Genomic DNA, 15,184 nt, shown 5'->3' on the forward strand with positions numbered 1-15,184 from the left:
GGGCACCTTATGGCCGTTCTGCTGTGACTCAAAGATTTTCGAATCTGACGAAAAACTGATAGTGAATTGTAACATTCAGGGACACCTAATGACGATGGATCACTCAAATTGCGTCCCGATTCAATACATCGTCCTCCAGCCGACTTGTCTCCATGGGTCTATTGCTGCCTCGGGCACCTTATGGCCGTTCTGCTGTGAGTCAAAGATTTTCGAATCGGACGAAAAACTGATAGTGAATTGTAACGTTCAGGGCCACCTAATGACGATGGATCACTCAAATTGCGTCCCGATTCAATACATCGTCCTCCAGCAGGCTTGTCTCCATGGGTCTATTGCTGCCTCGGGCACCTTATGGCCGTTCTGCTGTGAGTGTGATTTTTCAATCGGACGAAAAACTGATAGTGAATTGTAACATTCAGGGCCACCTAATGACGATGGATCACTCAAATTGCGTCCCGATTCAATACATCGTCCTCCAGCAGACTTGTCTCCATGGGGCTATTGCTGCCTCGGGCACCTTATGGCCGTTCTGCTGTGACTCAAAGATTTTCGAATCTGACGAAAAACTGATAGTGAATTGTAACATTCAGGGCCACCTAATGACGATGGATCACTCAAATTGCGTCCCGATTCAATACATCGTCCTCCAGCCGACTTGTCTCCATGGGTCTATTGCTGCCTCGGGCACCTTATGGACGTTCTGCTGTGAGTCAAAGATTTTCGAATCGGACGAAAAACTGATAGTGAATTGTAACGTTCAGGGCCACCTAATGACGATGGATCACTCAAATTGCGTCCCGATTCAATACATCGTCCTCCAGCAGACTTGTCTCCATGGGTCTATTGCTGCCTCGGGCACCTAATGGCCGTTCTGCTGTGAGCCAAAGATTTTCGAATCGGACGAAAAACTGATAGTGAATTGTAACGTTCAGGGCCACCTAATGACGATGGATCACCCAAATTGCGTCCCGATTCAATACATCGTCCTCCAGCCGACTTGTCTCCATGGGTCTATTGCTGCCTCGGGCACCTTATGGCCGTTCTGCTGTGAGTCAAAGATTTTCGAATCGGACGAAAAACTGATAGTGAATTGAAACTTTCAGGGCCACCTAATGACGATGGATCACTCAAATTGCGTCCCGATTCAATACATCGTCCTCCAGCCGACTTGTCTCCATGGGTGTATTGCTGCCTCGGGCACCTTATGGCCGTTCTGCTGTGGGTCAAAGATTTTCGAATCGGACGAAGAACTAATAGTGAATTGTAACGTTCAGGGCCACCTAATGACGATGGATCACTCAAATTGCGTCCCGATTCAATACATCGTCCTCCAGCAGACTTGTCTCCATGGGGCTATTGCTGCCTCGGGCACCTTATGGCCTTTCTGCTGTGACTCAAAGATTTTCGAATCTGACGAAAAACTGATAGTGAATTGTAACATTCAGGGCCACCTAATGACGATGGATCACTCAAATTGCGTCCCGATTCAATACATCGACCTCCAGCCGACTTGTCTCCATGGGTCTATTGCTGCCTCGGGCACATTATGGCCGTTCTGCTGTGAGTCAAAGATTTTCGAATCGGACGAAAAACTGATAGTGAATTGTAACGTTCAGGGCCACCTAATGACGATGGATCACTCAAATTGCGTCCCGATTCAATACATCGTCCTCCAGCAGGCTTGTCTCCATGGGTCTATTGCTGCCTCGGGCACCTTATGGCCGTTCTGCTGTGAGTGTGATTTTCCAATCGGACGAAAAACTGATAGTGAATTGTAACATTCAGGGCCACCTAATGACGATGGATCACTCAAATTGCGTCCCGATTCAATACATCGTCCTCCAGCAGACTTGTCTCCATGGGCCTATTGCTGCCTCGGGCACCTTATGGCGGTTCTGCTGTGAGTAAAAGATTTTCGAATCGGGCGAAAAACAGATAGTGAATTGTAACATTCATGGCCACCTAATGACGATGGATCACTCAAATTTCGTCCCGATTCAATACATCGTCCTCCAGCAGACTTGTCTCCATGGGTCTATTGCTGCCTCGGGCACCTTATGGCCGTTCTGCTGTGAGTCAAAGATTTTCGAATCGGACGAAAAACTGATAGTGAATTGTAACGTTCAGGGCCACCTAATGACGATGGATCACTCAAATTGCGTCCCGATTCAATACATCGTCATACTGCAGACTTGTCTCCATGGGTCTATTGCTGCCTCGGGCACCTTATGGCCGTTCTGCTGTGAGTCAAAGATTTTCGAATCGGACGAAAAACTGAAAGTGAATTGTAACATTCAGGGCCACGTAATGACGATGGATCACTCAAATTGCGTCCCGATTCAATACATCGTCCTCCAGCCGACTTGACTCCATGGGTCTATTGCTGCATCGGGCACCTTATGGCCGTTCTGCTGTGAGTCTAGATTATCGAATGCGACGAAAAACTGATAGTGAATTGTAACATTCAGGGCCACCTAATGACGATGGATCACTCAAATTGCGTCCCGATTCAATACATCGTTCTCCAGCCGACTTGACTCCATGGGTCTATTGCTGCCCTTGGGCACCTTATGGCCGTTCTGCTGTGAGTCTAGATTATCGAATGCAACGAAAAACTGATAGTGAATTGTATCGTTCAGGGCCACCTAATGACGATGGATCACTCAAATTGCGTCCCGATTCAATACATCGTCCTCCAGCAGACTTGTCTGCATGGGTCTATTGCTGCCTCGGGCACGTTATGGCCGTTCTGCTGTGGGTCAAAGATTTTCGAATCGGACGTAGAACTGATAGTGAATTGTAACGTTCAGGGCCACCTAATGACGATGGATCACGCAAATTGCGTCCCGATTCAATACATCGTCCTCCAGCAGACTTGTCTCCATGGGGCTATTGCCGCCTCGGGCACCTTATGGCCGTTCTGCTGTGACTCAAAGATTTTCGTATCTGACGAAAAACTGATAGTGAATTGTAACATTCAGGGCCACCTAATGACGATGGATCACTCAAATTGCTTCCCGATTCAATACATCGTCCTCCAGCCGACTTGTCTCCATGGGTCTATTGCTGCCTCGGGCACCTTATGGCCGTTCTGCTGTGAGTCAAAGATTTTCGAATCGGACGAAAAACTGATAGTGAATTGTAACGTTCAGGGCCACCTAATGACGGTGGATCACTCAAATTGCGTCCCGATTCAATACATCGTCCTCCAGCAGGCTTGTCTCCATGGGTCTATTGCTGCCTCGGGCACCTTATGGCCGTTCTGCTGTGAGTGTGATTTTCCAATCGGACGAAAAACTGATAGTGAATTGTAACGTTCAGGGCCACCTAATGACGATGGATCACTCAAATTGCGTCCCGATTCAATACATCGTCCTCCAGCAGACTTGTCTCCATGGGTCTATTGCTGCCTCGGGCACCTTATGGCCGTTCTGCTGTGAGTCAAAGATTTTCGAATCGGACGAAAAACTGATAGTGAATTGAAACTTTCAGGGCCACCTAATGACGATGGATCACTCAAATTGCGTCCCGATTCAATACATCGTCCTCCAGCCGACTTGTCTCCATGGGTGTATTGCTGCCTCGGGCACGTTATGGCCGTTCTGCTGTGGGTCAAAGATTTTCGAATCGGACGAAGAACTGATAGTGAATTGTAACGTTCAGGGCCACCTAATGACGATGGATCACTCAAATTGCGTCCCGATTCAATACATCGTCCTCCAGCAGACTTGTCTCCATGGGGCTATTGCTGCCTCGGGCACCTTATGGCCGTTCTGCTGTGACTCAAAGATTTTCGAATCTGACGAAAAACTGATAGTGAATTGTAACATTCAGGGCCACCTAATGACGATGGATCACTCAAATTGCGTCCCGATTCAATACATCGTCCTCCAGCCGACTTGTCTCCATGGGTCTATTGCTGCCTCGGGCACATTATGGCCGTTCTGCTGTGAGTCAAAGATTTTCGAATCGGACGAAAAACTGATAGTGAATTGTAACGTTCAGGGCCACCTAATGACGATGGATCACTCAAATTGCGTCCCGATTCAATACATCGTCCTCCAGCAGGCTTGTCTCCATGGGTCTATTGCTGCCTCGGGCACCTTATGGCCGTTCTGCTGTGAGTGTGATTTTCCAATCGGACGAAAAACTGATAGTGAATTGTAACATTCAGGGCCACCTAATGACGATGGATCACTCAAATTGCGTCCCGATTCAATACATCGTCCTCCAGCAGACTTGTCTCCATGGGCCTATTGCTGCCTCGGGCACCTTATGGCGGTTCTGCTGTGAGTAAAAGATTTTCGAATCGGGCGAAAAACAGATAGTGAATTGTAACATTCATGGCCACCTAATGACGATGGATCACTCAAATTTCGTCCCGATTCAATACATCGTCCTCCAGCAGACTTGTCTCCATGGGTCTATTGCTGCCTCGGGCACCTTATGGCCGTTCTGCTGTGAGTCAAAGATTTTCGAATCGGACGAAAAACTGATAGTGAATTGTAACGTTCAGGGCCACCTAATGACGATGGATCACTCAAATTGCGTCCCGATTCAATACATCGTCATACTGCAGACTTGTCTCCATGGGTCTATTGCTGCCTCGGGCACCTTATGGCCGTTCTGCTGTGAGTCAAAGATTTTCGAATCGGACGAAAAACTGAAAGTGAATTGTAACATTCAGGGCCACGTAATGACGATGGATCACTCAAATTGCGTCCCGATTCAATACATCGTCCTCCAGCCGACTTGACTCCATGGGTCTATTGCTGCATCGGGCACCTTATGGCCGTTCTGCTGTGAGTCTAGATTATCGAATGCGACGAAAAACTGATAGTGAATTGTAACATTCAGGGCCACCTAATGACGATGGATCACTCAAATTGCGTCCCGATTCAATACATCGTTCTCCAGCCGACTTGACTCCATGGGTCTATTGCTGCCCTTGGGCACCTTATGGCCGTTCTGCTGTGAGTCTAGATTATCGAATGCAACGAAAAACTGATAGTGAATTGTATCGTTCAGGGCCACCTAATGACGATGGATCACTCAAATTGCGTCCCGATTCAATACATCGTCCTCCAGCAGACTTGTCTGCATGGGTCTATTGCTGCCTCGGGCACGTTATGGCCGTTCTGCTGTGGGTCACAGATTTTCGAATCGGACGTAGAACTGATAGTGAATTGTAACGTTCAGGGCCACCTAATGACGATGGATCACGCAAATTGCGTCCCGATTCAATACATCGTCCTCCAGCAGACTTGTCTCCATGGGGCTATTGCTGCCTCGGGCACCTTATGGCCGTTCTGCTGTGACTCAAAGATTTTCGTATCTGACGAAAAACTGATAGTGAATTGTAACATTCAGGGCCACCTAATGACGATGGATCACTCAAATTGCTTCCCGATTCAATACATCGTCCTCCAGCCGACTTGTCTCCATGGGTCTATTGCTGCCTCGGGCACCTTATGGCCGTTCTGCTGTGAGTCAAAGATTTTCGAATCGGACGAAAAACTGATAGTGAATTGTAACGTTCAGGGCCACCTAATGACGGTGGATCACTCAAATTGCGTCCCGATTCAATACATCGTCCTCCAGCAGGCTTGTCTCCATGGGTCTATTGCTGCCTCGGGCACCTTATGGCCGTTCTGCTGTGAGTGTGATTTTCCAATCGGACGAAAAACTGATAGTGAATTGTAACATTCAGGGCCACCTAATGACGATGGATCACTCAAATTGCGTCCCGATTCAATACATCGTCCTCCAGCAGACTTGTCTCCATGGGCCTATTGCTGCCTCGGGCACCTTATGGCGGTTCTGCTGTGAGTCAAAGATTTTCGAATCGGGCGAAAAACAGATAGTGAATTGTAACATTCATGGCCACCTAATGACGATGGATCACTCAAATTGCGTCCCGATTCAATACATCGTCCTCCAGCAGACTTGTCTCCATGGGTCTATTGCTGCCTCGGGCACCTTATGGCCGTTCTGCTGTGAGTCAAAGATTTTCGAATCGGACGAAAAACTGATAGTGAATTGTAACGTTCAGGGCCACCTAATGACGATGGATCACTCAAATTGCGTCCCGATTCAATACATCGTCATCCTGCAGACTTGTCTCCATGGGTCTATTGCTGCCTCGGGCACCTTATGGTCGTTCTCCCGTGAGTCTAGATTATCGAATGGGACGAAAAACTGATAGTTAATTCTAACATTCAGAGCCTCCTAATGACGATGGAACACTCAAATTGCGTCGCGATTCAATACATCGTCATCCTGCAGACTTGTCTCCATGGGTCTATTGCTGCCTCAGGCACCTTATGGCCGTTCTGCTGTGAGTCAAAGATTTTCGAATCGGACGAAAAACTGATAGTGAATTGTAACATTCAGGGTCACCTAATGACGATGGATCACTCAAATTGCGTCCCGATTCAATACATCGTTCTCCAGCCGACTTGACTCCATGGGTCTATTGCTGCCTCGGGCACCTTATGGCCGTTCTGCTGTGAGTCTAGATTATCGAATGCAACGAAAAACTGATAGTGAATTGTATCGTTCAGGGCCACCTAATGACGATGGATCACTCAAATTGCGTCCCGATTCAATACATCGTCCTCCAGCAGACTTGTCTGCATGGGTCTATTGCTGCCTCGGGCACCTTATGGCCGTTCTGCTGTGGGTCAAAGATTTTCGAATCGGACGTAGAACTGATAGTGAATTGTAACGTTCAGGGCCACCTAATGACGATGGATCACGCAAATTGCGTCCCGATTCAATACATCGTCCTCCAGCAGACTTGTCTCCATGGGGCTATTGCTGCCTCGGGCACCTTATGGCCGTCCTGCTGTGACTCAAAGATTTTCGTATCTGACGAAAAACTGATAGTGAATTGTAACATTCAGGGCCACCTAATGACGATGGATCACTCAAATTGCTTCCCGATTCAATACATCGTCCTCCAGCCGACTTGTCTCCATGGGTCTATTGCTGCCTCGGGCACCTTATGGCCGTTCTGCTGTGAGTGTGATTTTCCAATCGGACGAAAAACTGATAGTGAATTGTAACATTCAGGGCCACCTAATGACGATGGATCACTCAAATTGCGTCCCGATTCAATACATCGTCCTCCAGCAGACTTGTCTCCATGGGCCTATTGCTGCCTCGGGCACCTTATGGCGGTTCTGCTGTGAGTCAACGATTTTCGAATCGGGCGAAAAACAGATAGTGAATTGTAACATTCATGGCCACCTAATGACGATGGATCACTCAAATTGCGTCCCGATTCAATACATCGTCCTCCAGCAGACTTGTCTCCATGGGTCTATTGCTGCCTCGGGCACCTTATGGCCGTTCTGCTGTGAGTCAAAGATTTTCGAATCGGACGAAAAACTGATAGTGAATTGTAACGTTCAGGGCCACCTAATGACGATGGATCACTCAAATTGCGTCCCGATTCAATACATCGTCATCCTGCAGACTTGTCTCCATGGGTCTATTGCTGCCTCGGGCACCTTATGGCCGTTCTGCTGTGAGTCAAAGATTTTCGAATCGGACGAAAAACTGAAAGTGAATTGTAACATTCAGGGCCACGTAATGACGATGGATCACTCAAATTGCGTCCCGATTCAATACATCGTCCTCCAGCCGACTTGACTCCATGGGTCTATTGCTGCATCGGGCACCTTATGGCCGTTCTGCTGTGAGTCTAGATTATCGAATGCGACGAAAAACTGATAGTGAATTGTAACATTCAGGGCCACCTAATGACGATGGATCACTCAAATTGCGTCCCGATTCAATACATCGTACTCCAGCAGACTTGTCTCCATGGGTCTATTGCTGCCTCGGGCACCTTATGGCCGTTCTGCTGTGAGTCAAAGATTTTCGAATCGGACGAAAAACAGATAGTGAATTGTAACATTCAGGGCCACCTAATGACGATGGATCACTCAAATTGCGTCCCGATTCAATACTTCGTCATCCAGCAGACTTGTCTCCATGGGTCTATTGCTGCCTCGGGCACCTTATGGTCGTTCTCCCGTGAGTCTAGATTATCGAATGGGACGAAAAACTGATAGTTAATTCTAACATTCAGAGCCTCCTAATGACGATGGAACACTCAAATTGCGTCGCGATTCAATACATCGTCATCCTGCAGACTTGTCTCCATGGGTCTATTGATGCCTCAGGCACCTTATGGCCGTTCTGCTGTGAGTCAAAGATTTTCGAATCGGACGAAAAACTGATAGTGAATTGTGACATTCAGGGTCACCTAATGACGATGGATCAGTCAAATTGCGTCCCGATTCAATACATCGTTCTCCAGCCGACTTGACTCCATGGGCCTATTGCTGCCTCGGGCACCTTATGGCCGTTCTGCTGTGAGTCTAGATTATCGAATGCAACGAAAAACTGATAGTGAATTGTATCGTTCAGGGCCACCTAATGACGATGGATCAATCAAATTGCGTCCCGATTCATTACATCGTCCTCCAGCAGACTTGTCTCCATGGGTCTATTGCTGCCTCGGGCACCTTATGGCCGTTCTGCTGTGAGTCAAAGATTTTTGAATCGGACGAAAAACTGATAGTGAATAGTAACTTTCAGGGCCACCTAATGACGATGGATCACTCAAATTGCGTCGCGATTCAATACATCGTCCTCCAGCAGACTTGTCTCCATGGGTCTATTAGTGCCTCGGGCACCTTATGGCCGTTCTGCTGTGAGTCAAAGATTTTGAATCGGACGAAAAACAGATAGTGAATTGTAAGATTCATGGCCACCTAATGACGATGGATCACTCAAATTGCGTCCCGATTCAATACATCGTCCTCCAGGAGACTTGTCTCCATGGGTCTATTGCTGCCTCGGGCACCTTATGGCCGTTCTGCTGTGAGTCAAAGATTTTCGAATCGGACGAAAAACTGATAGTGAATTGTAACGATCAGGGCCACCTAATGACGATGGATCACTCAAATTGCGTCCCGATTCAATACATCGTCCTCCAGCCGACTTGTCTCCATGGGTCTATTGCTGCCTCGGGCACCTTATGGCCGTTCTGCTGTGAGTCAAAGATTTTCGAATCGGACGAAAAACTGATAGTGAATTGAAACTTTCAGGGCCACCTAATGACGATGGATCACTCAAATTGCGTCCCGATTCAATACATCGTCCTCCAGCCGACTTGTCTCCATGGGTCTATTGCTGCCTCGGGCTCCTTATGGCCGTTCTGCTGTGAGTCAAAGATTTTCAATTCGGACGAAAAACCGATAGTGAATTGTAACATTCAGGGCCACCTAATGACGATGGATCACTCAAATTGCGTCCCGATTCAATACATCGTCCTTCAGCCAACTTGTCTCCATGGGTCTATTGCTGCCTCGGGCACCTTATGGCCGTTCTGCTGTGAGTGTGATTTTCCAATCGGACGAAAAACTGATAGTGAATTGTAACATTCAGGGCCACCTAGTGACGATGGATCACTCAAATTGCGACCCGATTCAATACATCGTCCTCCAGCAGACTTGTCTCCATGGGCCTATTGCTGCCTCGGGCACCTTGTGGCGGTTCTGCTGTGAGTCAAAGATTTTCGAATCGGACGAAAAACAGATAGTGAATTGTAACATTCATGGCACCTAATGACGATGGATCACTCAAATTGCGTCCCGATTCAATACATCGTCCTCAGGCAGACTTGTCTCCAAGGGTCTATTGCTGCCTCGGGCACCTTATGGCCGTTCTGCTGTGAGTCAAAGATTTTCGAATGGGACGAAAAACTGATAGTGAATTGTAACGTTCAGGGCCACCTAATGACGATGGATCACTCAAATTGCGTCCCGATTCAATACATCGTCCTCCAGCAGACTTGTCTCCATTTGCCTATTGCTGCCTCGGGCACCTTATGGCGGTTCTGCTGTGAGTCACAGATTTTCGAATCGGACGAAAAACAGATAGTGAATTGTAACATTCATGGCCACCTAATGACGATGGATCACTCAAATTGCATCCCGATTCAATACATCGTCCTCCAGCCGACTTGTCTCCATGGGTCTATTGCTGCATCGGGCACCTTATGGCCGTTCTCCTGTGAGTCATAGATTTTCGAATCGGACGAAAAACTGATAGTGAATTGTAACGTTCAGGGCCTCCTAATGACGATGGAACACTCAAATTGCGTCCCGATTCAATACCTCGTGCTCCAGCAGACTAGTCTCCATGGGTCTATTGCTGCCTCGGGCACATTATGGCTGTTCTGCTGTGAGTCAAAGATTTTCGAATCGGACGAAAAACAGATAGTGAATTGTAAGATTCATGGCCACCTAATGACGATGGATCACTCAAATTTCGTCCCGATACAATACATCGTCCTCCAGCCGACTTGTCTCCATGGGTCTATTGCTGAGTCGGGCACCTTATGGCCGTTCTGCTGTGAGTCAAAGATTTTCGAATCGGACGAAAAACTGATAGTGAATTGTAACGTTCAGGGCCACCTAATGACGATGGATCACTCAAATTGCGTCCCGATTCAATACATCGTCCTCCAGCCGACTTGTCTCCATGGGTCTATTGCTGCCTCGGGCACTTTGTGGCCGTTCTGCTGTGAGTCAAAGATTTTCGAATCGGACGAAAAACTGATAGTGAATTGAAACTTTCAGGGCCACCTAATGACGATGGATCACTCAAATTGCGTCCCGATTCAATACATCGTCCTCCAGCCAACTTGTCTCCATGGGTCTATTGCTGCCTCGGGCACCTTATGGCCGTTCTGCTGTGAGTCAAAGATTTTCGAATCGGACGAAAAACTGATAGTGAATTGTAACGTTCAGGGCCACCTAATGACGATGGATCACTCAAATTGCGTCCCGATTCAATACATCGTCCTCCAGCAGGCTTGTCTCCATGGGTCTATTGCTGCCTCGGGCACCTTATGGCCGTTCTGCTGTGAGTCAAAGATTTTCGAATCGGACGAAAAACTGATAGTGAATTGTAACATTCAGGGCCACCTAATGAGGATGGACCACACAAACTGCGTCCCGACTCAATACATCGTCCTCCAACAGACTTGTCTACATGGGTCTATTGCTGCCTCGGGCTCCTTATGGCCGTTCTGCTGTGAGTCAAAGATTTTCAATTCGGACGAAAAACCGATAGTGAATTGTAACATTCAGGGCCACCTAATGATGATGGATCACTCAAATTGCGTCCCGATTCAATACATCGTCCTCCAGCCAACTTGTCTCCATAGGTCTATTGCTGCCTCGGGCACCTTATGGCCGTTCTGCTGTGAGTGTGATTTTCCAATCGGACGAAAAACTGATAGTGAATTGTAACATTCAGGGCCACCTAATGACGATGGATCACTCAAATTGCGTCCCGATTCAATACATCGTCCTCCAGCAGACTTGTCTCCATGGGCCTATTGCTGCCTCGGGCACCTTATGGCGGTTCTGCTGTGAGTCAAAGATTTTCGAATCGCACGAAAAACAGATAGTGAATTGTAACATTCATGGCCACCTAATGACGATGGATCACTCAAATTGCGTCCCGATTCAATACATCGTCCTCCAGCAGACTTGTCTCCATGGGTCTATTGCTGCCTCGGGCACCTTATGGCCGTTCTGCTGTGAGTCAAAGATTTTCGAATCGGACGAAAAACTGATAGTGAATTGTAACGTTCAGGGCCACCTAATGACGATGGATCACTCAAATTGCGTCCCGATTCAATACATCGTCCTCCAGCAGACTTGTCTCCATGGGTCTATTGCTGCCTCGGGCACCTTATGGCCGTTCTGCTGTGAGTCAAAGATTTTCGAATCGGACGAAAAACAGATAGTGAATTGTAACATTCATGGACACCTAATGACGATGGATCACTCAAATTGCATCCCGATTCAATACATCGTCCTCCAGCAGACTTGTCTCCATGGGCCTATTGCTGCCTCGGGCACCTTATGGCGGTTCTGCTGTGAGTCAAAGATTTTCGAATCGGACGAAAAACAGATAGTGAATTGTAACATTCATGGCCACCTAATGACGATGGATCACTCAAATTGCATCCCGATTCAATACATCGTCCTCCAGCCGACTTGTCTCCATGGGTCTATTGCTGCCTCGGGCACCTTATGGCCGTTCTGCTGCGAGTCAAAGATTTTCGAATCGGACGAAAAACAGATAGTGAATTGTAACATTCAGGGCCACCTAATGACGATGGATCACTCAAATTGCGTCCCGATTCAATACATCGTCATCCAGCAGACTTGTCTCCATGGGTCTATTGCTGCCTCGGGCACCTTATGGCCGTTCTGCTGTGAGTCAAAGATTTTCGAATCGGACGAAAAACAGATAGTGAATTGTAACGTTCAGGGCCACCTAATGACGATGGATCACTCAAATTGCGTCCCGATTCAATACATCGTCCTCCAGCCGACTTGTCTCCATGGGTCTATTGCTGCCTCGGGCACCTTATGGCCGTTCTGCTGTGAGTCAAAGATTTTCGAATCGGACGAAAAACTGATAGTGAATTGAAACTTTCAGGGCCATCTAATGACGATGGATCACTCAAATTGCGTCCCGATTCAATACATCGTCCTCCAGCCGACTTGTCTCCATGGGTGTATTGCTGCCTCGGGCACCTTATGGCCGTTCTGCTGTGGGTCAAAGAATTTCGAATCGGACGAAGAACTGATAGTGAATTGTAACGTTCAGGGCCACCTAATGACGATGGATCACTCAAATTGCGTCCCGATTCAATACATCGTCCTCCAGCAGGCTTGTCTCCATGGGTCTATTGCTGCCTCGGGCACCTTATGGCCGTTCTGCTGTGAGTCAAAGATTTTCGAATCGGACGAAAAACTGATAGTGAATTGTAACATTCAGGGCCACCTAATGAGGATGGACCACACAACTTGCGTCCCGATTCAATACATCGTCCTCCAACAGACTTGTCTCCATGGGTCTATTGCTGCCTCGGGCTCCTTATGGCCGTTATGCTGTGAGTCAAAGATTTTCAATTCGGACGAAAACCGATAGTGAATTGTAACATTCAGGGCCACCTAATGACGATGGATCACTCAAATTGCGTCCCGATTCAATACATCGTCCTCCAGCCAACTTGTCTCCATAGGTCTATTGCTGCCTCGGGCACCTTATGGCCGTTCTGCTGTGAGTGTGATTTTCCAATCGGACGAAAAACTGATAGTGAATTGTAACATTCAGGGCCACCTAATGACAATGGATCACTCAAATTGCGTCCCGATTCAATACATCGTCCTCCAGCAGTCTCTTCTCCATGGGCCTATTGCTGCCTCGGGCACCTTATGGCGGTTCTGCTGTGAGTCAAAGATTTTCGAATCGCACGAAAAACAGATAGTGAATTGTAACATTCATGGCCACCTAATGACGATGGATCACTCAAATTGCGTCCCGATTCAATACATCGTCCTCCAGCAGACTTGTCTCCATGGGTCTATTGCTGCCTCGGGCACCGTATGGCCGTTCTGCTGTGAGTCAAAGATTTTCGAATCGGACGAAAAACTGATAGTGAATTGTAACGTTCAGGGCCACCTAATGACGATGGATCACTCAAATTGCGTCCCGATTCAATACATCGTCCTCCAGCAGACTTGTCTCCATGGGTCTATTGCTGCCTCGGGGATCTTATGGCCGTTCTGCTGTGAGTCAAAGATTTTCGAATCGGACGAAAAACAGATAGTGAATTGTAACATTCAGGGCCACCTAATACGATGGATCACTCAAATTGCGTCCCGATTCAATACATCGTCCTCCAGCAGACTTGTCTCCATGGGCCTATTGCTGCCTCGGGCACCTTATGGCGGTTCTGCTGTGAGTCAAAGATTTTCGAATCGGACGAAAAACAGATAGTGAATTGTAACATTCATGGCCACCTAATGACGATGGATCACTCAAATAGCATCCCGATTCAATACATCGTCCTCCAGCCGACTTGTCTCCATGGGTCTATTGCTGCATCGGGCACCTTATGGCCGTTCTGCTGTGAGTCAAAGATTTTCGAATCGGACGAAAAACTGATAGTGAATTGTAACATTCAGGGTCACCTAATGACGATGGATCACTCAAATTGCGTCCCGATTCAATACATCGTACTCCAGCCGACTTGACTCCAATGGGTCTATTGCTGCCTCGGGCACCTTATGGCCGTTCTGCTGTGAGTCTAGATTATCGAATACAACGAAAAACTGATAGTGAATTGTATCGTTCAGGGCCACCTAATGACGATGGATCACTCAAATTGCGTCCCGATTCAATACATCGTCCTCCAGCAGACTTGTCTCCATGGGTCTATTGCTGCCTCGGGCATCTTATGGCCGTTCTGCTGTGAGTCAAAGATTTTTGAATCTGACGAAAAACTGATAGTGAATAGTAACTTTCAGGGCCACCTAATGACGATGGATCACTCAAATTGCGTCCCGATTCAATACATCGTCCTCCAGCAGACTTGCCTCCATGGGTCTATTTGTTCCTTGGGCACCTTATGGCCGTTCTGCTGTGAGTCAAAGACTTTCGAATCGGACGAAAAACAGATAGTGAATTGTAAGATTCATGGCCACCTAATGACGATGGATCACTCAAATTGCGTCCCGATTCAATACATCGTCCTCCAGCAGGCTTGTCTCCATGGGTCTATTGCTGCCTCGGGCACCTTATGGCCGTTCTGCTGTGAGTCAAAGATTTTCGAATCGGACGAAAAACTGATAGTGAATTGTAACATTCAGGGCCACCTAATGAGGATGGACCACACAACTTGCGTCCCGATTCAATACATCGTCCTCCAACAGACTTGTCTCCATGGGTCTATTGCTGCCTCGGGCTCCTTATGGCCGTTATGCTGTGAGTCAAAGATTTTCAATTCGGACGAAAACCGATAGTGAATTGTAACATTCAGGGCCACCTAATGACGATGGATCACTCAAATTGCGTCCCGATTCAATACATCGTCCTCCAGCCAACTTGTCTCCATAGGTCTATTGCTGCCTCGGGCACCTTATGGCCGTTCTGCTGTGAGTGTGATTTTCCAATCGGACGAAAAACTGATAGTGAATTGTAACATTCAGGGCCACCTAATGACAATGGATCACTCAAATTGCGTCCCGATTCAATACATCGTCCTCCAGCAGTCTTGTCTCCATGGGCCTATTGCTGC

The sequence above is a fragment of the Schistocerca cancellata genome, chromosome 12 (genome assembly GCF_023864275.1).
Source record: "Schistocerca cancellata isolate TAMUIC-IGC-003103 chromosome 12, iqSchCanc2.1, whole genome shotgun sequence".
Taxonomy (NCBI): domain Eukaryota; kingdom Metazoa; phylum Arthropoda; class Insecta; order Orthoptera; family Acrididae; genus Schistocerca; species Schistocerca cancellata.